General features: G+C 43.0%; 1 pseudogene; it reads left to right on the forward strand.

The window, feature by feature from the left end:
• Nucleotides 1-5,247: 5,247 nt before the first annotated feature.
• On the forward strand, nucleotides 5,248-25,925 carry LOC101425232 (L-amino-acid oxidase-like; annotated as a pseudogene).

The following is a 25,925-nucleotide window of genomic DNA, read 5'->3' on the forward strand; positions in this document are numbered from 1 at the left end:
CTTTACAATTCACTCCTAATTCTTACTTTCTTACTTTTTTGGTATAGCTGTTTTTAAGTTCTCCATCATTTCACATCTTAGATTTGACTGTTTTTAAGATTTCTTCTGGAACCCATGTTGCCTGTAACATGCAAGCTTGTTCTTGGAAACATTTTTATTAGTTATCAGCAATCAGTTAAGATAACTCGAGCAGCATATTTGTAGTTAAGCTCATATTTAGCAGTTTAGACAGACCGTTAACACATTTTTTTTGAATTACTACTCTTTAAGACTACACTGAGACATGAAGTTAAGGAGTAAACTATTGATTTAAAACTGAAAGTTCCTTTTAACACCTTGATAAAAAAAAATTTGTACTAATTTTATTAATTTAGTTAAATAGGCCTAATCAGAATTAGCATGGAAACAAAACAGAACACCAGCGTTGCCATGTTTTTCTCCTTTTCCAGTGGTTTAGTTCTGCTAACCCCCACTAGCCCACAGCTGCATTATCATGTAGACAGCAGGGGGTTTGCAGAGTTGCTGCCAGAATAGTTTCCTTACTTAGTTAACACTTTAACAGAGAGTATTCTTACAAGCCTGTTTTCACTAACAAGGAATTTATTTAGGATTTTTGCCTGTTTTAAATCTTTCAATAGTTTAAAAGGTATTGGCTCAGGATGAAACTCGACACCCCCTTGTACATTCTTTGCATCTGCTGGTACCGCATGTATTGTTACCCGGAAAGCAGATAATAATTGCATAGCAATAAACATTGCATCAAGAGTGTTTGTGGGGTTGGATTAGGAACAACAATCTTATTAACATAAGGCAAAGCATCAGCAACATCTGAAAAAATTTCTAATTTAGGCTTAGTAACACAAAGTAATTCAGTAGGTGCACAGGGTTATACTGGATACATAGAAGATATTCCATTAGGACACTTCATAGAGTTTTTGTTGTGGAAAGGGTTAGTATCAGAATGAGAGAAAAAACCTGATGGTTCCCCATTTCCCTCAAGCTCCTGTTCTTCTTCCAATTTACTTTCTTTTATTTCAAATTTACTTATGGGCTGAGAAAATATAGTAATTTCATCTTTCTCTTCTTCTTCAGACTGTAAAGGATCTAAAGGTGATGCTATCTAGTGGCATAAGGCCCATACTGAAATGGAATGAATTCCCTTTTTTGATGTGCTTTTCATAAAGCTTTTCATTGCGCATCTCCACTGTTTCAAATTTAAAACATTATGCCTCTGTGACTGAAACCAGCAACAATACTTTTGTATTAAAGCAAACAATTCTAGTAACTTAGAATTTTTTACAGGCACCCCTGTAGCTTTCAACAAAGTTTTTAACACTTGTGAATATTCTTCCACACGTCCTGTTTGATTACCCATTACCCTGATGATTCTCGGAAATGTTACTTGCCAAGAAGACTCGAGTCAAACTTGTTTGGACATCATTCACGGTGCTCGCAGGAGTCCTTTCCATGGTTCCAGATACTGTTTTGGAAGACATTTCTTCAGGACCCATATTGGGCACCAGATGTTGGAGATTTGGGCCCGAAGCATATTGGGAATTGTTGTAGAATTTGAGAGAGGTTCAATTATTTTTGTATAGAGAGGCCAGGACTCAGGAATGATTTTGAAAAGGAAAAATGATTTATTGATAGCCAGCTGGACTCGGGAGCTTTCTGTTTCAATCCCGAGCCCCAAACAAGATTTTTGAGTCCCTTTTGTACAGAGAGGAAAGGCCAAATGGTCCTTTTGTTTCAGTTCTCAATAGGCTTGAATTAGCATATATCTTCCACAACCTAGGTAAGCTTTTAGCATGGACTTCATACCTTCTATTAAGCTTTTAGCACAATTGGTTTGCATTTTCCCTGAATATTTAAAGTTTATAGACTTTGCATTGTTAAACTGTTTCTTGGGACTGGAGTCGTTGCCATGGTCACCAAGGGCAGGACTGCAGCCTCTTACCATTCCACACCCACAAGTTAGGACAGACAGTTTAGGTTAAGTTATCTCTGAAGAAATAAAGAGCCTCCCACCCATAGCACACATCAGAATGAAACAAAGAGAAAGGGAGAATGAAACAAAGAGAAAGAGAGAGAGAGCTGGGATCAAGGGTTTCTGTGAGTAAAAACTCATCAGACAACTTTATTGTTTACAAGGTGGCTCTGTATATACCTCAGTCTATGTGAGAACAAGCAGCAACCTGCAGGTAACTATTAGCATTATTCATGATCTAAGGATTTGAAAGACTCTTATCTCAAGGTACAAAGTGTAAATGTTCTATCTACCTACAAAGTGTATGTCCTCATCTTTTCTTTCAGCCTTTAACAGCTTCATCCTGTTTGCTCTAAACTCTTCAATGCCACATTCCTTAGGTTTCTAGTGTAGCCATGGACACAGCACGTCTCTCCTTGTGAGACCACTATGCTTTAGTTCCTACATCCCAGGAGCACAGGGAGGGGGCTTAAAGCAAGGGGCTGCAATAACACAACTTGGACTAGGAGCCATTGTGATGGATGTAGCCAAGGGATACAAGGGACTCATAGAGAGCTGCCAAAGGCAGGGCCAGGAGGGGAAGAGACCACCTCCTGGCCAGGTTGGGGGAGGGAGTCTTGGCAAGAAAGGGCAGGAGGCTGGTGAGAAAGGCCCTCAGCAGCCAGAATTGATCAAACTGGTTCCCTGGATGTGGATACTCAGAGGGAAGGAAGGTCTCCAAAAGCACTGCAAAGTGTCTAACAAAGAAACTGCACATGCAAAGGGCCCACTCAGCCCAGGTAGAGGGGCAGAAGGAAGGGTAGTTCCGGCAAGTGGGGAAAAGGACCATACTACAGGGTTCTGCCTCACTGTTCCCGGGATACAAGCCTCCCCCATCTAGACCCTCTTCCCTAATGGACCCCACTGGCCCAGGCTAGAATGATCCAGACACAGAGCAGGAAAGGGCCTATAATTAACGGGTAGGAGTGGGGACATTCAGGGCAGGACAGAGTCTGCTGACCTTCCCTGCAACTCTCAGGCAGACTTCAGGGACCGCTTAAGTCCCACCTCTTGGAGTAGAAACACAACCCATCTGTTAGAACCCAACAACTATATGGAGTGAAATTACTGGTATTCTGCTACAGAACTATTGCAACTAGTAATGGAAGAAACTGGAGCACTGATCTAGAGAAAGTGGTCACATTAGTTTCTGAGGCCAAGGAGATGGAAGAAGAGATGTGATGCAGGGCGTTTTAGGGACTTGGAGTTGTCCTAAATGATACTGCAGGGACAGATGCTGGACATTACATATCCTGCCATAACCCACTGAATGGACTAGGGAAGAGTGTAAACTACAATGTAAACTATACTCCATGCGGTGCAGCAGCGCTCCAAAATGGATTCTCCAAATGCAATGAATGTGCCACAATGATGAGGGAGGTTGTTGATGTGGGAGGAGGTATGTGAGAAACTCTTATATTTTTTAATGTAACATTTTTTTGTGATTTATGTATCTTTTTTTAAAAAAAGACAATTTAATTAAAGAGGAAAAAGAAAGAAGAAAGAACTTTATGGAGCTCCTGTAAGTATTCCAAGGTACTCAGAGTAGTCTTTCTCTTTCCTTATGCCTCGCTCCCACCTCCTCCACTGCCTTAACCCTAGGACTAGGGTGTCCCTTCTTTCCAAACAAAAAATGGAGACACATCATTTGACAACTTGATTTTGGAGAGCACAAGGAACAAGACTTCTTGAAGTTGAAAATCTAGGCCAGGTGGTTTCCACATCTATTCTTCAGCCATTTACTTACTCATTCATGCAGAACATAGCCACGATGTGGCCCCAGTGGAGTCACGACCATGCTAAGTGTGCGGCAGAGAGACACAGCCCAAAGCAGATATCTAGGCTCCTCAGCGGCTCCCCCATACACGCACCTCAGGACAGGATGCAGTGCCCTTCAATGCGGGTGGTTGAGTAACTCAGGGGAGCACAGTTGACCAGTGGGACGGGGGGTGGGGGGCACTCAGAACTTTGTGTCTGGTGTCTATTTGGCTTTGCAAATAGTAATTGCCTGTGCTGTGGAGCTCCACGGCCATGACAGTCTTTCTGGATCTCATTTTTTCACCGTGAAGTAAAGGGACCGTACCGGGCTTTCCTTCACCTCAAAGAAAATAGGCTCTATTTTTCCCACCAGCCAGAGAGGAATCCTTTGCTCTAATGTGCTCAATCTGGTGCACCTCTTTCATGCACAGCTCTTTCTATTGCGGAGAAGACAGCTCAAAGTGCCTGCACCAAAATGAGCACGTATTTCCTAAGGCAAGAGGGAGTGAGGCCAAGCCAGCCTCCCTAGTTTTCCCACAGTGGGGAAAGATTCAGAGGGAAATGAGGTCAAGGGTATTAGCTTGGAAAGGAACAGCAACAAGAAACCAAGGAAAATGGAAAAGCAGCCTTTCCTAGGGCTCACAGGGAAGGTTGTAAGGTCCTAGGAGGTAGAGCATGTCCTTCCTTGAAGCCAAGTCAGGAGAAAACAAGCAAATGTCCAGAGGCAGATGGAAATACAGTCTTTCCATCTGGAACATTCTTTTCTTTTCTGTCTTTGTAATTAAAGTTTTATTGGAATACTCATTCGTTTACCTGTCATCTGTGGCTGCTTTTTTGTTTCGTTTTGGTTTTTGGTTTTTGTTGTTTTGTTTCTCTTCTTTATTTTCTTTTAAAGGTTACATTCAAAACATATGAGGTTCCCCCCTCACCCCACTCCTCTCACATCAACAACCTCTTTTACCTCAGCGAGGCGAGGCTTTCTGGGAAACGGAGGCGCAGGAACACTCACCAACCCATAACGTGGAAGAAGAGCCAGTGGCTCTCCGGGACTTGGAAAGGATCTTCCTTCCATATCTCAGATCCTGTTGTATTATCAAATAAGGCCATCACACACCTCATCTTCGCTCCTGTCCTTCCACAGCTCCAGATGAGTCAGAGTCTTCTCACTGCAATTACCAGTGGTACAGTCTGTCTACTTGGAGAGGGGAGAGGGAAAGATGGGCAGCCCCCCACTGGGCGGAGGTCCTTGTCCCAGAGGGGAATATGCAAAGGGACAACAGAAGCTAGCAGAGAGAGGCGTGGGGCAGGCAGGGCCATCCCTGTGCCTGAAGCGCCACGGAGGAAGGAGGAAGGCGAATGGCAGTGATGCACTATTGCATCACAGGTGCAGGGACGTAACCTGCACTCGGAGCAAGTGCTCCTCTGTGTTCCCGGCCCCTTTCCTGACTGCTGCCTCCACCGCCATGCACCCAGGGTGGCTGTCGCTTTTGCTCCTGTCCACGGTAACCCCAGGTGCCCGGGCCTTCAGCAGCCAGCTACTGAAATGTTTCGAGGACCCCCAGTATGAAGAGATGGTGCAGCTGGCCAAGGACGGGCTGGGGCAGACAGCAGAGAGGAAAAGCATCCTGGTGATTGGAGCGGGCATGGCCGGGCCAAGACCCTGTCGCCAAGACCCTGCAAGACGCGGGCCACCAGGTACACTCGGAGTGCAGGAGGCCTCTGGGGTGGGGTGGGGGGGAAGAGCAGGTGGGACGTCCCCCGAAACTAGAGCAAGCGATGGGTTTAGGGGTCTAGGCAAGGGCAGGGCGAGGGGCACTGGTTGGTCTGACTACTGGGTTCTAAACTGAGTTCTAACTAGGAGAGGCAAGCAAGGGCTGTGGCAGCTGGGTGACCCTCCCAGAACCAAGTAGAGGGTTTGGGAGGGATGTGTTTGGGTTTGGTGAGGCCAGGCAAGGTCTGTCCTTCTAGGTGACTGTCCTGGAGGCCTCGGGGCATGTAGGTGGCAGAATTGAAACACACAGAGTGCCTGGAACCCAGTGGTACGTGGACCTTGGTCCCATGAGGATTCCCAGCAACCACAAGTAAGTGTGGGGAGACTGGCGGGGCAGCTGGGAAGGACAGGGCGGGGTCAGCACAGGGGCCAAGAGGCATAGGGCAGGCACAATGCTTCCACAGGATTGCGGGTGACTGCGAAGCAGGACCACCCACCTCAGCTTCAGAATCGGTCTTAAATCATTACCGGGTCCCAGGTCACTTGCAGAGCCTCTCCGGGCACCCGGTTTTGCTTGTTTTTTTAAATGAAATTATTTTCATTGTCTGCTTTTAAAAAGATATATAGATCACACAAAATGTTACATTAAAAAATATAAGAAAGAATTTGATGATGTCGGAGGAGTAGAGGGTGTGGGGAGTGGGGTATATGGGATCCTCATATTTCTTTGTCTTTTTTTAATTTATTTTTTAAATTTCCTTTTTTAAAAAGATTCATAGATCACAAAAATGTTCCATTAAAATTATTTTTAATGTAACATGGGTATGATCTATGTATCTTTTTAAAAAATGTTTTTAAGCTATTGAAAACAGAAAAAAATATGAGGTTCCCATATACCCACACTCACACACCCACTCGTCCCACATCAACAAACTCTTTTTTTATTATGAAATTGTCTTTTTTTAAGATACAGAGATCACAAAAAATGTTACATAAAAAATATGAGGTTCCCATATACCCACAACCCACACTCTCACTCCTCTGACCTCAACATATTTTGTAAATTCTTTTTTTATTAAATTCCTTTTTTTAAAAAGATACATAGATCACAAAAAAAGTTATACTAAAAAATATAAGAGGTTCCCATGCACCCCACTCCCCACCCCTCTCTCCTCCCACATCAATAACTTCTTTCATCATTGTGGCACATTCACTGCATTTGGTGGATACATTTTGGAGCACTGCTGCATGACATGGATAAGAGTTTGCATCATAGTTTTCACTCTCTCCCATTTCCTTCAGTAGGTTATGGCAGGATATATAATGTCCATCATGTGACCCTGCAGTATCATTTAGGACAACTCCAAGTCCCAAAAATGTCCCCACATCTCATCTCTTCTTCCCTCTTCTGCCCTCAGCAACTACCATGGCCACATTCTCAAGATCAATGCTACAGTTTCTTCCATTACTTGTCACAACAGTTCTATAGTAGAATAAGAGTAAATACACTAATCCATGTTTTATTCCTCCATCCTGTGTACCCTGTGATGTTGATGTCCACTCCACCTCTATATCGAGAGGGTGCTTAGATCCCACATGGTTGATGGCTATAATTCTCATGCTTGGAGGTGTAGGTATTCTGTTTCCTGGTATGGTGGTTGACCATCTTCAGCTCCCTGTTAGCTGACCTCTGTAAGTCCAACAAACTGGAGAGTAGGAGTCGCAACTCTGCTGAGGCTCAGGGCCCAGTGGGCACATGGCCAGTCCAGACAGTCAAGTCTCCTGGGTATACACCAACCCCCTCACCAATCATAGTTTCAGTAAAAGTGACACAAAAAACATGTGTAGAAAGATCACCTCTGAGTCCAACTCTATCACACTCAGGAGCACAAATTCCAAAGTAGGGCCCATTGACAAGGCACTGAACTCCAGAGCAAACTGCCATAACCACAGAAACTGTGTTTCTCCATAGCCCTCAGGAGCACCAGTAACTGGGGTTGTATCTACTTTGGCTGTCTCTGGGATCCCGCTGAGGCATGCATAAACATGACCCCAGTGATGACTTCCTGACTCTTTTTGAAGACTCTTAGCCATATAATCTCATTTGTCTTTACCAATCCCCCTTTCATTCCAGGTTTTTTTCTAGATGCATCACCCATTAGTGATTGGTACTAATCCCTCAGCACCAAGGAGGCTCATCCCTGGGAGTCATGTCCCATGGTGAGGGGGAAGGTAATGCATTTACATGCTGAGTTTGGCTTAGAGAGTGGCCACATGTGAGCAACATGGAGACTCCCAGGAGGTAACTCTTAGGCACCCTGCAGTCTAGGCTTAGTTCATCTTTCAGGTACACAGAACATAAGCATAGTAATCAATATCGAGGGCTCATTGTTGGACCATCCACCTTCCCTGGTCTTTGCTGTTGCACATGGGGGTTTGTTGTTGTTCCATTGGGGAATGTGACAGAGCTCCCCTGTCTAGGAACTCAGCACTCCCGTAGTTGTTATTTGTAACTGTAACTACTATCCTACATATGTCTGAACATTTTTATGTACCCGATGTATATGCCCCAGAGAACTCCCTCCCAACCACATGTCCCCCATCAATAACACCCCATGCCAGTGTTCCTCCCCTGCCATTGTTGAACACCCCTATGGTCTAAAACTTCAAAAATTAAGCCTAATATATTGCCAAATTCAATTAATAGGAAAATGAAATAGTAGTGGTAGGTTTAAAGATTAGAAATAGGATACATACTAATTTAGAGTAATTAAAATAAAGTAAAAATAAATGAAAAATATCATAAAACATTGTTTTTGACACTTTGCCTTTCATCACTGTAATAGTTGTTTCCCTGTAGGTACAGTGGTAAGACAATTTTTTTTGTTTCTTCCTTAGTGTCTACCTCCTTTTATTTTTCCTACTTTTTAATTTTGTCTTCAAAAAGGGTTTAGATCACAGTAATTCAGATATGCAACATAGGGGACTCCCATATATCCAACATCCAACTCTTTTCCCCCTTCCCCAGCTATGATCTTTCTACATGTTCATGTTATATTTGCTGCAGTTGATGTAAAGATATTGAAACAGAGCTACCAATCATGGTTCCATTTGGGTTTACATTATGGCTTATATTTTAGACTCTATACTTTTCTAAATTTTCAGTTATGTTATGGTTTACATTACAGTTTACATTTTAGCCTATAGACTTTCATACATTTTTGGTGAAATTTAACATGTCCTATATCCATCATTGCATGATCTTGTGGAACACATCCATTGCCCTCCCAGTTACCTGCTTCCATCTATTTTATTCCTCTCTCCCCTCCCCTCAGAGCCCACAGTGACAACCATTCTTCACTGTTTGAAGGCCCAGATTCACAGATACTTGCAACAATGCTGAGGGCTTGACATATTACACTCTCCCCCACTGGGAGCCACCAATTCACTTGGGAGACACAATTTCCTTTATTTCCAGAACTTCAGGCCTCCCCAGCATATTGGTATACCTTACCACTCATTGTATGGGTCTCCACCCAATGATATAACAATGATATAACACACTATGACAAGATGAGCACTCACACACTCCCTAGAAGCCTGCCCCTCTGCCAGACGCTCCCCTTAAGCACCTTAAGCAGGTAACCCTTCTTTATTATATTTTCTAAAGAGTTTTCTCAACATTGTAGTTTCAACCACATACCTAACAATCTCCCTTGTTCAAATGTTCCCCCCAGTCCTCCCCCCAATTCTTTGGGCCATCTGACCCACCCGCCCAACCCAAGCCCCCCTCAAGCCTGCAAAGCCCCACTCAAAAGTATCCTATGCCCCCATCGTGTCCCTTCACTGAACTACTTACCTCCACTTTATCATAGATTTCACCCTGGTAGGCATCAACTCACAAATTTCCTCTCCCCACCCCCCACCCCCAATTTCCTGTAAGCCTATCATCCAGTCTCTAGCTCTCTGAGACAGCTTGGTTTGCTTATTTCATATCAGAGATGTCATGTCGTATCTGTCCTTCAATGCCTGGCTTGCTTCACTCAACCTAAGGTCCTCAAGATTCATCCATGTTATTCCATGTGTCTGTACTGCATTCCTTCTTATAGCTGAGTAGTATTCCATTGTATGTATGTACCACATTTTGTTTATCCATTCATCTGTTCAACAACCTTTTTCATCATTGTAGCGCTATCATTGCATTTGGTGAACACTTTTTGGAGCACTGCTACACCACATGGACTACAGTTTACTTGTAGTTTACACTCCCTAGCACCAGTTTTGTTGTGTTTTTTAAAAATATTTTTTATTTGTTTTTAAAAGATACATAGATCACACAAAATGTTACATTAAAAAATATAAGATACCAACCTTCACCCCCCACTCCTCCCACATCAACAATCTCTTTCATCATTGTGACACATTCATTGCATTTGGTGAATACTTTTAGGAGCACTACTTCACCTCATGGATTATACTTTACATTGTAGGTTACCCTGTCCCCCATCCATTCAGTGGGTTATGGCAGGATATTTAACTGAGAGCAGAACTGATTCTTCTCTGCCTCTCTAGAAGGGCACAGTTGCCGAAGGTAACTGGGATTGAAGAGGCAGAGGGCAGTGTTTGTGATGGCAGGAGTAGCAAGGTGCCCTCCTGGGCACGAAGGCCTGGGCGCCCCCTGGGGAGGCTGGGGCTCCAGGAGGGACACCTGGGCATTGGCTTGGGGCGGCTAACTGTACGGGAGACCCTGCCCTTCAGAGCAGAGCTGGTCAAGCAGAGGACCTGTTAGAGACCAGAGGAAGATGCCTGTGGTGTCCAAGTGGCGCAGCCAACAGACGGCCAGAGCTGGAGTCCCAGGAACTGCAGCCAGCAAGGAGGGGCTGAGAGGTGTGGAGAGACCAGAGAGCACTAGGGGGGGGGGGGGGTGCCCAGGGGCCCTGCTGCTCAGGAGCAACCCACCTGTGCATTGAGGCCTGGGTGGCCCCAGGAAATCCTTGAGGGCAAGGAAGTGGCAGGCGGCATGCTCCGCCAGCAGGAAGGTGGCCAGCAGCTTCCCAGTCCTGGCTCAGCCCTCTCTGACTCACCCCACAGGCTGTCCCGTGAGTTCATCAGGAAGCTGGGGCTGAAACTCAATAAGTTCATCATGCACAATCTGGGGACCTGGGTGCTGGTCAATGGGGTGCGGCGGCAGGTTAGGGAGGTGGAGGCCCGTCCCCACCTGCTGGACTACCGCCTCAAGGCGGATGAGGAGGGCAAGACGGCGGAGCAGCTGTTCATCAAGTCCCTGCAGAAGGTGAGTGGAGGCGGGCGCAGGCCGCCCTCATGCGTGGAAGGCCCCTGACCCTTCCCCGTGAGCCTCGGGCGCTCCTGGGTCGCCACCTCCTCTGATTTCTCTCTCATTTGCCCAGACCCTAGGCCCAGCCATAGGGGCATCTACTGCTCTGATATTTGTCCTCCTTCCCTCTTTCACACCCAACTCAGACCTGTGCTCAGCAGGCTCCGACACCCCAGCATCTCCACATCCCAGCACCGACACTGAACTTGTGCAGGAAGCTAAAGCGCTTCCATTAATCTAAGCACCCTCTCGATATAGAGATAGAGAGGACATCACCATCCCAGGGTGCACAGGATGGCAGAATAAAGTATGGATTACGGTGGACTTACTGATATTCTACTATGGAACTATTGTGATTAGTAATGGAAGAAATTGTAACACTGATGTGGAGCAAATGGCCACGGTAGCTGCTGAGAGAAGGGAGAGGGAAGAAGAGATATGATGTGAAGGCATTTTCAGGACTTGGAGTTGTCCTGGGTGGTACGGCAGGGACAGTTGCTGGACATTGTATGTCCTGCCATGGCCCACTGGGTGGACTGGGGGACAGTGTAAACTACAATGTAAACCACTATCCATGTGGTGCGGCAGTGCTCCAAAATGTATTCACCAAATGTAATGAATGTCCCATGATGATGAAAGAGGTTGTTAATGTGGTAGGAGTGGGTTGAGGGGGCTGGGGGGTATATGGGGACCTCTTTTATTTTTTTAATGTAACATTTTAAAAAGAATTTTTTTAATAAAGTAAAATAGAATAAAAAAGAGCTTCCATTAAAACTGTCTTCCCAATCGAGGTGTTAGGTAGGTGCACTAGAACCCAGACTCTTCAAACACTGCCCCAGCTGCTTCTGCCTGTGGCCTCATTTGTCAGCGCTGCTACAGGCTGGGGTGACTCAAAACCACAGAAACATATTGTCAGTTCTGGAAGCCAGAATCCAAAATCAGTGTGTCCCCAGGGCCATGCTGGTGCTGAAGTCTGCAGGAATCTGCCAGGGGCTTGAGGTCTAACTCTACCTTGCCTTCCATCATATGGCTATCTTCTCTCTGTCCGGGCCTAAATTTCTTCTTCTTATAAGGACACCAGTCACATTGGTTTAAGGCCCACACTAACCTGGGTTTTACCTCATCTTAACTAAATAGCCTCTTCATAGATGTAGGAGTGGGACTTGGACTCTTCTTTTGGGGGGACACAGTTGAACTTATAGTAGGCCATTGATTCTGCCTGGTTTCTGTAGAATGACCACAGGTTGGTGGTGAGGATGAAACGAGTGAGCGTGTGAATGTAAAAGTCCTGGAAATGTGGTGAGGGCCGGGGTGATAAGAATCGTCAAGTCAAATGAGTGCTAGAGAGGAGGAGCAATGCCAGAAGCTACCTGTGGTAGCTGCTCACCTTTCTCTGTTGAGCTGGGGTTCCCTCTGCTTTGAAAACCCCTTGAATTCCCTGCAGAGGAGCCAGGCTGTTTCACAGGATTGCGCTCCTGCGAGGCCTTGCCCACAGCCTGGGTTTGCCAAGATGGTGCAGAGGCTCTGCAGGGACACGCCCAGCCCTTGGACAGCTCAACTGGAGCCTTACTCAGCAGCTCAGGGGCAACATTTTCATTTCCTAGATTGTGCAAAGCACCTGCCATGAAATGAGTTCGACTTAAGCAAGGGAAATTTATGAGCTTACGGTTCAGGGTCAGGAAAATATCCACATCAAGGCCTCATCAAGGCGATGCTTTCTTCCTGGAGCTTGGCTGCTGGCGATCCTTGGCTCCTCTGTAACACGGCAGGGTACATGGTGGCACCTGCTGGTCTCTCCCTTCTCCCTGGGTTTCATCACTGCTGTGGCTTTCTCTCTGTGTTTATCCTCTTGTAAAGGCCTCCAAAAACAGGATGAAGACTTTTCCTCAATGAGGTGGGCCACACATTAACTAGACAGCCTCATCAAAAGAGAAAGTGGTCACAGGAGTTGCTGAGGCCAGGGAGAGGGAAGAAGAGATGTGATGTGCGGGCGTTTTCGGGGCTTGGAGTTGTCAGAAATGATATTTCAGGGACAGGTGCTGGACATTATCTATCCTGCCATAACCCACTGAATGGACTGGGGGAGGGTGTCAAACTACAATGTGAGCTATAATCCATGTGGTGAAGCAGTGCCGCAAAATGTATTCACCAAATGAAGTGAATGTGCCACAGTGATAAAAGAAGTTGTTGATGTGGGAGGAGTGCGGGTGGGAGGTGGGGTATGTGGGAATCTAATATTTTTTAATGTAACATTTTTTGTGATTTATTGTATCTTCAAAAAAATACTGTTAAAAAAATAAATACTCAAAAAAAGAGACCCATCCTGAATGAGAGTGATGGGTCACGCCTTAACTGAACAGCCTCCTCAAAAGCCCTGCTTCCAACGGCTTTACTACCACAACCAGGGGCCCCAGCCATTCCTGTACCATTCACCGTGACCTGGTTAAGACTAAAGAAGTGTGCCCCACACAGCAAGAGGGTGGTAGACTTTCCTCCTCCAGAACTCCAGTATAATGGCCTGGCCCTCACCTCCACAACCCTCATCGTCTGTCCAGAACCAGAGGTTAGGTTTTCACCACCTGAACTCATGTAGCAAGTCTCACGTGCCTGCACAATTAGAAGGGAGTGGATGGGGATGGGCCAAGGGGCATGCACAGAGCCTTCAGGTCTGATGGGCACCAGTCCCCAGCATCTCTCCTTCTCTCTTTTCCCCATGCCCAGGTGGAGGAAGAGCTGAAGCAAGGTACCACCTGCAGCCAGCTGCTGGCGAAATATGACTCCTTCTCCACCAAGGTCAGTCCCCCTGGAACCTCCCTTCCTGCAGCCCACACCCCATCAAGCAGGGCTCAGTCCCCTCCCCAGGTTCAAGGCAGAAGTTAGGGATGTTCAGCATTGAGGTGGTCCCAGATCTCAGAGGGAACCTGTGCCCAGAAATCACCCTCCCATTGGTCAGGGATCCCCAAGAGTGAAAGCCACATCCTTCCTCTCTGCCTTTTAGTTAACAATGACTTTTAGAACTAGAACTATTTGAACATTTTTAGTTTGGAAGATGTTTTATAAACTCTTTATAATTGATTATAACTAGATTGACTAGCTACTTTATGTTTAAATAAATTTATTTGATTACAATTACTAACTAAAGAAATTTACTCTACTTAAGAGAGCATATTTACAATTTTTTCTTTGGCTTAATTTTACTAATGTGAACTTATAATTTTTATTAGTTTAAAGATTTTGTACATATAGTGTTAATTTAGCTTCTAAATTAGCTATGGGAGATTATACTCAAGTTAAATAAAATTGAAACGATTATAGTTTATTTAAGGAATGTTTTTCTTTTTTCTTATAGGAAGCTAAAAACTTTTTTCCTTTGTTTAAGTTATGAAAATGAATAATTTTAAAAGCATACTGATTATCAGGTTTTAAAACACATTACACAATTACTTAATTTGTTTAATTATAACCTAGGAAAGATTTTTCTGTAGTTTTTATGGACTTTACTTACTGAAATTTGTTAATAGAGCCACTAATTACTTTTATTTTGTTGGGAAGAAATTTTTTGGAAGAAAATAAGGCTCACCAGATTGTGGAGAAGAAGAAAATAATTTATTCTTAATTGTGCAATAAGCGGCGCCGAGCCAGATATGGCTGGCGCCTCGAACAAAGAAAAATGACACAATTTACACTCGTAGGCCTAGCATTCAAGCTCTTCCTCTGTTTTTTTATGGGTTGGGTACTTTATAAGTTATAGCTTATTTGAGAAGATTTAACTTTCTCTTGCAAAAGTTTGTGATTTAACTGCTTCCTTTATTACATTTCAATCATTTTAGCTTTTACTTGCTCTCGTTTGTTAAATAAGGAATAGAATTTAGTGCTGAAGTGGCTCTGACCTAGCTACTTTTTGGGTATTCTTTTATTGCCCATAGGATTGGCTTAAGCTGGTTTTTTCTACTGCTGTTCAACTCGGGAGTGGGAGACTGAGGCAGCAGGGTGCCAGGTTACACTAATTAACTTTTTCTTTCTTTATGTGAAAATTAATTTTTGTTTTTACATTTTATGGTTGACAAAAGGTTTACACTGGGAAATTACAGGGCAAACTGATTTTTAATTTCCTAGCCTAGCAGATATGTTTAATTTGCTACACCTAGTTTTGCCTTTAAAGCTCTTGCAAAGAGGAGGCCCTGTTTTAATTGTTTTTATGATTAGATTTTTATATGACTTTTTCATTTTGCTTAGTTTAATTTGGCCTTTAAGAATATTTACTTACATATATAACTGCATATTTAATTTTCAAATTATTAAAAATTAAATATGTTTTTATTAATTTGAATTGAGCTTCTTTAAGAATTTTTATTTGTTAATTTGATATTACTCTGATGTATGAAGATACACACTGAGCAAATGGGCAGATACAAAGAGACAAAGAAATAACTTGTTGATGTTACTCATAATTTGCTTTATTTTATATACTATTTAGCTTAATTTGGGGTTAAAAATATATATTACTTCTATAACAGCATATTTAACAATTGGAGCAAATAGGCAGACATGAATAGTTTGACACAAAAATGTAACTTTAGTTACTTTAAAAAACAAGTGTGACTGCAAAACATTTTAAAGACTTTTGAAACTTTTTTTAATTTGCACTATGACTGCAGTTTTATACAACATTTTTTTTAATTTAATGGATTGTAACTAAAATGTTTTTAATGCTTTAGCACTATTTTTTATTTTAGAACTTTATATTTTACTTTGAATTTAGCAGAATTTTGGATAAGCAACAAGATTAATCTTATATATATTTATTGAGGCTATTTGAAGCCTCAGGGAGGCAGACTGGTTTTTCTCATGAATTGCCACTCTTAGAAGCCCTGACTGTTAGGGCAGGAGACTTTTTCCTCTTTTTTTTTTTTTTTTTGATTTTGGAGATAATAAAACTTCAGTGGTTGTTTAACTTTATCAGGCAGCAATTTATTTAGTTTATACTTGAATTCATGAGAGAAAGGGTTACTAATACTAGGACAGGAGACAGTGATGTTTTAGCTTTATTTTGCCTTGTAGGGGCAGAAGCTATTATGAAAAAAACTATAGGCAAAGGCAAGGGGTGAGGTTAGGCTTGAAGTAACCATAAACAAAGGAAAGATTAGTTTAGACTTTACACTTAAATAATAGTTTAAGCTAAATTCACTTAGCTATAATTTTAGTTATTATTTTTCTGCTGTTTTTTAATATATATGCATTTATAAATGATTTTAACTCTTAGTTACAGTTTTTATTAATTTTTTTAAAACTTGTGAATTTTATAACACTTTTAAACACTTTTTATTTGACTTCTAATATATTAAATGAATTTAACTATCATTTTAATTTTTCTTTTAAGGTAAAAGAATAAACCTCTCGCAGTTAGTTTGAAAGAAAAAGCTACTTTTCAGGATTTGATTTTTAGAACATAATGTTTTTTAAAAGAGATAAGACTTTTTTTTTCTAAACACTGAGGAAATGATGAGGTTAAAGCACAAGAAGCTATTTTGATAAAACAGATTTTTTTTTGTATATTGATTTTATTTAATTTCAATTATAAAAATTTTTTTCCACAAGCCTACACTTTTAGTATTCATTTAGGTTTTGTTCCACACTTGACTCTTTCCAATAATCAATTATTTTATGTTAGGACAAAATCATTTTCTGTTTCCTTAAAAATAAAAACATATTTTATATGTTACCAGGCAAATTTTTTACAATATATAATTCCCATTAATACTAAATAAGCTTGTTAAAATAATGAACTTTTTTTACTTTAAATACTTAGTAGCATGTAATATTAGAAATAGTTTTTTGGAAGCAGGTTGGCAGGGGAGGCTGGCTGCTAAAGAAAAGTTTTTTTGTTATAAAATTACTTTTTATTATTGTTATTAATTCAGTTTTTGTTTAATAATGACTTTTTGCAATTAGCCATTTGAATACGTTAATTTAAACAATGATTTGTTAAACTTTTATAATTATTTATACTTTTAAGACAAATTTTACTTTGACAGAACATATTCTCTTACTTAAAGTTCTACAATATCTTTTAAGAACCTGGGCAGAATGCAAACGTATTTTGGCTTTGACACTCTAGGGAGGGAACTTTACTGCATTTATTTTGATTCTGTTTTTTACTCCCTTCACTTCCACCCCACCCCCACCCATTCCAGGCAGTTGGGTGCACAACAATCAAATAGGAAAGTGGCTTATGAATAGAAGGGGTCAAGCTGCTCTTTTTTTTCTAGCTTTTGGTTAAAATGGGCAGACAGAACCTACTTAAATTCGGCAGCTCTTTTAGGGAATCAGCCACTCTGCTGGGACAGCCCTAACAAATTTGGGTGTGTGGCGAGGACACAGATGGCCTCCAAGCCCCGGCAAAGGGCCAGACCAGAGACAAGACAGCAGAGTATGCACAAACATCTAGACTCTGCAAACATCCAGGCTTTTCAGTTTTGTTCCATAATTATTTCACCTCTTTGCTAATGGCAAGGGAGGGCTCCAGCTCTACTCAATTCTACTTTACATAATGACACAACTCTAACACTAGCATTGAGCTGACACAGACAGAAGCACAAAGGTTACTAATTTGACCCACAAGTTTTATATATATTTTTTCAGAATGGCTGCCCCTACAGCCATCAAAAACCTTAGAACACTTAACATTTGGTATAAAGTGAATTCATTTATAATTTAGCACCATAACAAAAGATTTCAGCTAGACTTTTTTTACTGTTTAACTTTATACCCAGACCAAGCTCCACTAGAAAAGCTGATTCATTTTCCTGTAACTAAGTTGTTGTTTTTTTTTTTAATATTAGACTAATTTCTAGGACGTTAGGACTTGAACCTATAAACAACCCTTTTTATTAAAATCAAGCCTCCACTCCTTTAGTGGATATAAGACCAGTACCAGATTTTAACATGCAGTTAGACAAACCTAAACCACCAGGGCTTTTTCCTGGTTTTTCTCCTTATTCCAGACTCAAGAGAGAACGGCTTTCCCCCAATTTTCTGGGGCTACTAGGATTCTCTCGGGAGGTGATCTGCCTCTCCTTCCTACCAATTAAAGCTAGGGCTTTCTAGACTGTGCTCACCCAGGGAGTTTTACATTCTTTCATGTTTGGAGTTCTTTTTCGTTTCCAGAATCCTTTTCTTCAGACCTTCCATTGCCCTCGATTTTTGTCGGGAAGATTCTGGTATAGCTAACATCTTTTCTGGATTAAATTTAATCCAGGGACACCCAGATTTGGGGTTCACCCGAGTCCTCCCGGCTTCCTCGGGGATTTGGAAGGGGCAGCAAAATGCTACTGTCTCTGGATTTGTTTGCGATCCCTTCGTGGACCGAAAATGTTGTAGAATTTGAGAGAGGTTTAATTATTTGCATATAGAGAGGCCAGGACTCAGGAATGATTTTGAGAAGGAAAAATGATTTATTGATGGCTGGCCGGACTCGGGAGTTTTTTGTTTTAATCCCGAGCCTGGAACAAGATTTTTGAGTTCTTTTTATACAGAGGAAAGGCTAAAAGGTCTTTTTATTTCCGTTTTTAATAGGCTTGAATTAGCATATATATCTTCTACATCTTAAGTAAGCTTTTAGCATGGACTTCAGGCATTCTAGATAAGCTTTTAGGGTATTTGGTTTACATTTCCCCTGAATACTTAAAGTTTATAGACTTTGCATTGATAAACTGTTTCTTGGGACTGGAGTCCTTGCCATGGTTACTAAGGGCAGGACTGCAGCCTTTTATCACCGCACACTCACAAGTTACAGATAGTTTAGGTTATCTCTGAAGAGACAAAGAGCCTTCCACTCATAGCCCACATTAGTAGGAATCCACTTTCATTCTTTTGCAAATGAGTGGAGATCCCGTTTTTCTAGCACATTTTTTAAAGATACTACTCTTTCCCAGTTGAGTGGTTTTTGCCCCCTTGTCAAATTCAATAAGTGAAAGGATTGATTTCTGAACCCTCATTTTGATACCAGGGTCAGTCTATTCTTGTGCCAGTACCAGGCTATTTTTATTGCAGTGGCTTTGTAATAAGTTTTATAACTGGAAAGTGTTCATCCTCCAACTTTGTTCCTCTTTTTCAGGATGGCTTTGGCTATTTAGGGCCCCTCAACCTACCGTATAAATATGATGATTGTCTTTTCCATTTCTGTAAAGGAGGTTGCTGGAATTTTTAGTGGGAAACGTTTGAGTATATTGCTTTCAGTAGAATTGCCATCTTAACAATATTTAGACTTCCATTCCATGAGCATGGCATGTCCTTCCATTTGTTTAGGTCATATTTAACTCATTTTAGCAATGCATTTCAGATTTCTGTATACAAGTTCTTTACCTCTCTGGTTAGATTTATTCCTTCATATTTGATTCTTTTAGTTGCTATTGTAAATGGAATTTTTTCCTGATTTATTCTTCCAATTGTTCATTAATAGGGTGTGGAAACACCACTGATTTTTACGTGTTGATCTTATACCCCGCCACTTTGCTGAATTTGTTTATTAACTCTAGTAGCTTTGTTGTGGATTTTTCAGAAATTTCTGGATGTAGAATCATGCCATCTACAAATAGGGAAAGTTTTATTTCTTCCTTTCCAATTTGGATGTGCTCTATTTCTTTTTCTTGCTTAATTTTTCTAGTTAGAACTTCCAGTACAATGTTGAATAAGAGTAGTGACAGTGAGCATCCTTGTCTTGCTCCTGGTCTTAGAGCAAAAGCTCTCAGTCTTTCGCCATTAAATATAATCTTAGCAGTGGGTTTTTTTGCATATCCCCTTTATCATGTTGAGCAAGGTTACTTCTATTCCTAATTTTATAAGTGTTTTAATCAAGAAGGGTGGTGAATTTCCTCCAGAGACTTTCTACATCAATTGAGATGATCATGTGTGTGGATTGTTTTGGGTTTTTTTTCCTTTATTCTGTTAATGTGGTGTATTACATTAATTGACTTTCTTATGTTGAACCACCCTTGCAGACCTGGGATAAATCCCACTTAATTATGGTGTATGACTCTTTTTTTTTTTCTTAAGATTTTTTTCTCCCCTTCGCCTCTTCCGCCATTGTCTGCTATCTGTGTCCATTCGCTGTATGTTCTGTGTCCGCTTGCACTGTCAGGTGGCACCGGGAAACTACATCTCTTTTTTTTGTGTCATCTTGCCGTGCCAGCTCTCTGTGTGCGCGGTGCCACTCCTGAATGGGCTATGCTTTTTTCATGCAGGGTGGCTCTCCTTGTGCAGCACACTCCTTGAACATGGGGCACCCTATGCGGAGGCACCCCTGTGTGGCACAGAACTTCTTGCGTGGCAGTGCTGTGCATGGGCAAGCTTACCATATGGATTAGGAGGCCCTGGGAATCAAATCCTGGACCCTCCATATGATAGACGGATGCTCTATCAGTTGAGCCATGTCTGCTTCCCTCTGACTCTTTTAAAGTGCATTCAATTTGCTGGTATTTGTTGAGGATTTTTGCATCTAAAGTCATTAGTGTTATTGATCAGTCATTTCTTTTCTTGTGGTATCTTTATCTGGTCTTGACATGAAGATTTGGTTGGCCTTGTGGGATGAATTAAGAGGTCACATTGTCATCCAGTCTGGGGGCTCTTAATGCCCAGCACAGTCATTCCAAAAAGAGGATCTATCTGGTTGGGTGTATCTAATGTTTCCTGTCAGTGCCAAGACTGCAAGTGAAAGGGATATGGCTATTACAGGAATACCTGTTTGGGGACAAAGTGGGGGGTGGGCACGGACCCAGAATTTATTCTGAATGGTTTCCTTTGCTCTGTGGTGGTATACAAAGGAATTGTGTTCAAGATAGGAGTACATAGTGCAAAAATAGGGTAAATAGGAGATAAAAGGAAATCATGGAAAAAATAAAATAAAAATTTAAAACTTTATAAAAAGGAGACCATGTTGAAGATAGGATATTTTTGGGGTGGAGATTGGGAGTTGGAAGGGGTATAGGATGAATAAGAGAATAGACTGAAAATAAGATAAGGAAATTCAGGCATGTCTTCAAAGGGTATCCCTTAGTGTTTGATTCTGAGAATGCAAATATGTCAGGGAGATCCTAAATAGGATTATAGGTCACTGATAAACAGTAGTTGTTTACCAACTTATCGAAAGTGATAATGAAAGATTTTAAAATTAAATATGGGAGGTAAAATTATTGTTTTTTAAAAAGGAAATAAAAACTTAGTTCTTTTTAAAGTGAGAAGACATCCTCTTAAAAGAGGATGATAAAGTCAATATAAGTATCAGTGAAGCTATTCTGATATGACATAGAAACTTTGCTTTCTAGGCATGTTACTCAGATAGTTAAGCAAAAGCTTTTATAACCTCTCACTAAAGCAGCCAATAATCCAAAACAATTTTACAATTTTAATAGAGAGAAATTCAAATTCTAATTTTAGATGAAAATGTTATCTTATATGAAAGCCCTTTAAAAAATTCTTATAAATAAGCCTTTCAAATCTTACCATTGAACATGACAAATAAAATCCACTTCTCCACATCCTCTACAACTTTTTATATTCCTTTGTGTTTTTCCTACACTTTTCCTATTTCTCATTCTGCAACATCCAGTCCATTTACTTTTGGACAAAACTACTCTTTTTCCTTAACAAAACTCATCCTGTATTCCTTACATACTTAAATTACGAAAATGACCTTAGAAATCGTCTTCAAGTCAACATTCTACAAAACACAATAACTCTTGAAATAAAGCTTGTCAGAATAATATCTCAATTTGGTTAAACACAGATTTACATTTTTCATCATTTTAAACTTCTAGTAGATACAATGCTAGTTTATTTCATCAGCAAATCTGTATAAATTTAGGAAGAACATACCCAAGTAGATTGCAACCTATTACCATGTAAAATTGGTTATATTGCACTTAATGTGGATAACTCAGAAGACATAGTTATTTTTTATTTGATTAACAATAGTCAACTAGTCCTGTTTGCTAAAGGTTTACCTAGATTAAGTATGCCTGAATTTTTAAAACATTTGGATTTAGTTATCAGAATTTTTGTTCTTGGCAGATGGGACAAGTTGAACTTCTTTGTTTAATATGAGATGTAAAGCTTTTCCATTTTAATCTGTGGAGGAGACTTTTAAGGTTTTCTTTGCCCTGACATGTAATCTTGTAAAAACTTTGCCCTGTTTCCCAGCCTTATTTGACTTTCAGATTTATCATGGAAAGAGAAATTTTGTAGGTCCCTTTCCAGGTCTGACCAGCTTTTGCCATCCAGGATTTAGCATCAGAATTCGGATCAACACATGAACAAGCTGATAAAGGTCAGATAATCCTGGATCATAGGCACCCAAAAGAATTCTAAATTCTCCCATGAATATTTGGGGAATTCTTTAATTATAGCTCTTCATTTAGTTTAGGCCCAAGGTTTAAGTGCTCTAGTAGATGGCAGGTTTCCCTAGAAGTCTTAATCTTTTTGGAGCCGGGACTAAATCATTTTTCTTCAGGGCACCAAGAGGAATCAGTTAGACACCGGTGGGGAAGGGCTGGGAAAGCAAGTTGAAGATGCGGCAGCTTTGGCTTGCTTTGCAGTTCAGTACCCTTTGTTCTGTTTTTGCTGTTCTTATGCCCCGCTCCCTCCCCTCCCACATTTTCCCACAATAACAACATCCTCCATTAGTGTGGTCCATGTGTCACAACTGATGAACACGCCTTGGAGCATTGCCACTAAGCGATGATTGTGGTGTACATGCAGTTTATGCTCTCTCCCGCACATTTCTTACCAGATGTACAGTGACCTGTATCTGTCATTGCAATGTCATTCAGGACAATTCCCGAGTCCTGAAAATGCCCGCAAATTTCCCCTCTTCCTCCCTCTCCCCCCTCAGAGCCTCCAGTGGCCATGGCCTCCACAGCCGTGTTAATAGCTCTGAGCACAGTTCTCAGAGCTCTGTGCCCAGCTGAGTGCACCCTTGTCCTGCCATCCCACCCTGATCCTTTCTGGTGCTTGCGGTCTCTGGCCCTCAGCTCCACAGACACCCTGACCCTCCTTCTGTCCCTTTGCATGCGGCTGCAGGAGTTCCTGATCAAGGTGGGGAACCTGAGCCGCGGGGCCATGCAGATGATCGGAGACCTGATGAATGTCGATATTGCCTACTGCGAGGCCTTCATGGAGAGCCTGCGTTGGATCCTCTCCTTCTACAACCAAACGTAGGGATTGGAGTGGGAGGTGGGAGAATGGGCATGGGTGTGTGGGTTACTAACCAGAAGAGTGGTGGAAGAACTTGTTAGAGCAGGTGAGGATCCCCAACGGAACAGATAGGGGAGCAAGGGGTGAAAGCAGGTGTTTTCAAGCTTTGGAAGTCCCATCCCTCAGAGTTTCTGACTCCAGAGATCTGGACCGGGCCTGAGGTTCCCAAGTGATGCACATAGTACTGGTCTAGGAACCCCACTTTAAGAACCACTGGCTAAGGGACAATCGTGCCAGGAGGTTACAGATGTTGTAGGACGATGGCCACAGCTCAAGCTTGAGGCTTTCAGCACAGAAAGATGCACTAGGGAGGATGGATCTGGACCCACAGCCCCCAGCCTACTGGCATCTAGCCATCCACTCTGGGGCTGTAAAGGTGAAATAAAATGGAGTATGTGCTCCCTGGTTCCGTGAGACCCCACTCGGACAAACAAGGCTGTGGATATCAAGAGGAGGGCAGGCTGTGGTTGCTGGAGAGCCAAGCAGACTCAGATATTTGAGCTTCCAGACCTCTTCTTTCCCCAGTAGTGTCCTCTCTGCCAACCCCCCAACTTAGGTAGTCTGGGCAAATCAGTTTAAATTCAAGCCAAGGCCTGCTTGAAGGAAGGATGGAAGGGAAGGGGACTCCCTAGACAGACCAGGGCTGGGGGATAACCCTGGACCTCGTAAGTGGGAAGCCGGTGCTCAACTACTGAACCACACTGGCTCCCCTGAGTCAACTGCTGAGCCATATCGGCTCCACATAGGTTACCCAGAGTCAACTACCAAGCCACATAGGTTACCCTGAGTCAACTACTGAGCCACATCAGCTCCCCTGAGTCAACTGCTAAGCCACATAGGTTACCCTGAGTCAACTACTGAGCCACATCAGCTCCCCTGAGTCAACTGCTAAGCCACATAAGTTACCCTGAGTCAACTACTGAGCCACATCAGCTCCCCTGAGTCAACTGCTAAGCCACATAGGTTACCCTGAGTCAACTACTGAGCCACATCAGCTCCCCTGAGTCAACTGCTAAGCCACATAGGTTACCCTGAGTCAACTACTGAGCCACATCAGCTCCCCTGAGTCAATTGCTAAGCCACATAGGTTACCATGAGTCAACTACTGAGCCACATCAGCTCCCCTGAGTCAACTACCAAGTCACATAGGTTACCCTGAGTCAACTACTGAGCAACGTTTTTTACCCTGAGTCAACTATTAGCCACATCGGCAACCCTGCATCAACTGCTGAGCCACATCAGCATCCCTGAGTCAACTATTAGCCTCATAGGCTCCCCTGAGTCAACTACTGAGCCACACAGGTTACTCTGAGTCAACTACTGAGCCACATCGGCTCCCCTGACATTTTTTAGTTTGTTGTTTTTGTTGTTTTTAGGAAGCATGGGGAATCAAACCTGGGACCTCCTGTGTGAAAGCAGGCACTCAACTTCTTGAGCCACATCTGCTCCTGAATGGGGAATCTTAGTGGTACTACAACTTCATGCATAGAGAGCCCACCCTGTGCTAGGCTCTCACAAAGGGCATTCTATAGAAGGGGCTGAGAGTGACTGTAAGGGTCTTGTGTCCTTGTCAGCCCTGTGACTGAGAATCCTGGCCATGACATGGGGCTTTGGAGCACTGTATGGAGATGGCCACCCAAAGGGGCAAGGGGGGAGTGGCTGGGTGCCAGACCACTGTGCATCCTCTAAATCTTGTACCCAGCACGGGGCCGGACCTGCCCACAGGGGAGGCCTTTGTCTGACCTGTCAGCCTGAAGGTGCCCCTTTCACTAGCCCCTTGTAGCTAATGGTCATTTGGCCTTGCCTGTTTTCCTTCTTCCAACTGCTCATCTCTCTAGCCCTGGGCCCAAGCAAGTTCTTTAAAGGACTCAGCCCATGTCTAGCCCCAATGGCCTTGCCAATCAGCTCATTTCCCTCTTTCTTGCCTATTCATCCTCAGCTTTGATGAAATTACCGGAGGCTTTGACCAGCTCCCCATTGCCCTGCACGACTCCCTCTTGCCAAGGACTGTCCAGCTCCACTCACCAGCCGAGGAGGTGGCGGTGTCAGGTGACCACGTTCGTATCAGGTACCAGACCCCCAACCCTCTGCGGCCAAGAGCACTGCTGACTGCGGACTATGTCGTCGTGGCCACCACGACCAGGGCAGCCCGGCTGCTCCGCTTCCAGCCACCCCTCTCCCCAAGCAAAGAGGATGCACTGCGTATTGTCCACTACCACAGTGCTGCCAAGGTGGCCCTGGCCTGCACACAGCGCTTCTGGGAGCGTGACATCATCTTTGGTGGCTACTCCACCACAGACCGGCCTTCCCGCTTCATCATCTATCCCAGCCACATCTTCCCCAATGGCACAGGGGTCCTCTTGGCCTCTTTCACCCTGGACAATGACAGCTCAATCTTCACTGCAATGGACCCTGCCCAAGTGGTGGATGTCGTCCTGGATGACCTGGCTGCCATCCACAACCGGCCCAAGGTGGAGCTCCAGGCCCTGTGCCCCTACTCCAAGGTCAAGGATTGGAGCCAGGACCCCTATTCCATGGGCGCCTTTGCCTCCTTCACCCCCTACCAATACGTGGACTATGTTCGGGAACTCTGCCAACCTCAAGGGCGGATCTACTTTGTCGGCGAGCACACGTCCCTGCCCCACGGCTGGATTGACACAGCCATCAAGTCAGGCCTCAGGGCCGCCCAGGATATCCAGGAGGCTGTGAACTTGGCTTCCTCAAAGGGCCCCAGAGACCCAGAAGGGTCCCACCCCAAAACTGAGCTGTAGGCAGCATCAGGGCGCACAGGAATTGGTCTCCTGGGAGAAGTCTGAAAACCTAGTACCTTGTGATAAAATAAAAAC

This window comes from Dasypus novemcinctus, chromosome 16 (assembly GCF_030445035.2).
Source record: "Dasypus novemcinctus isolate mDasNov1 chromosome 16, mDasNov1.1.hap2, whole genome shotgun sequence".
Classification (NCBI taxonomy): domain Eukaryota; kingdom Metazoa; phylum Chordata; class Mammalia; order Cingulata; family Dasypodidae; genus Dasypus; species Dasypus novemcinctus.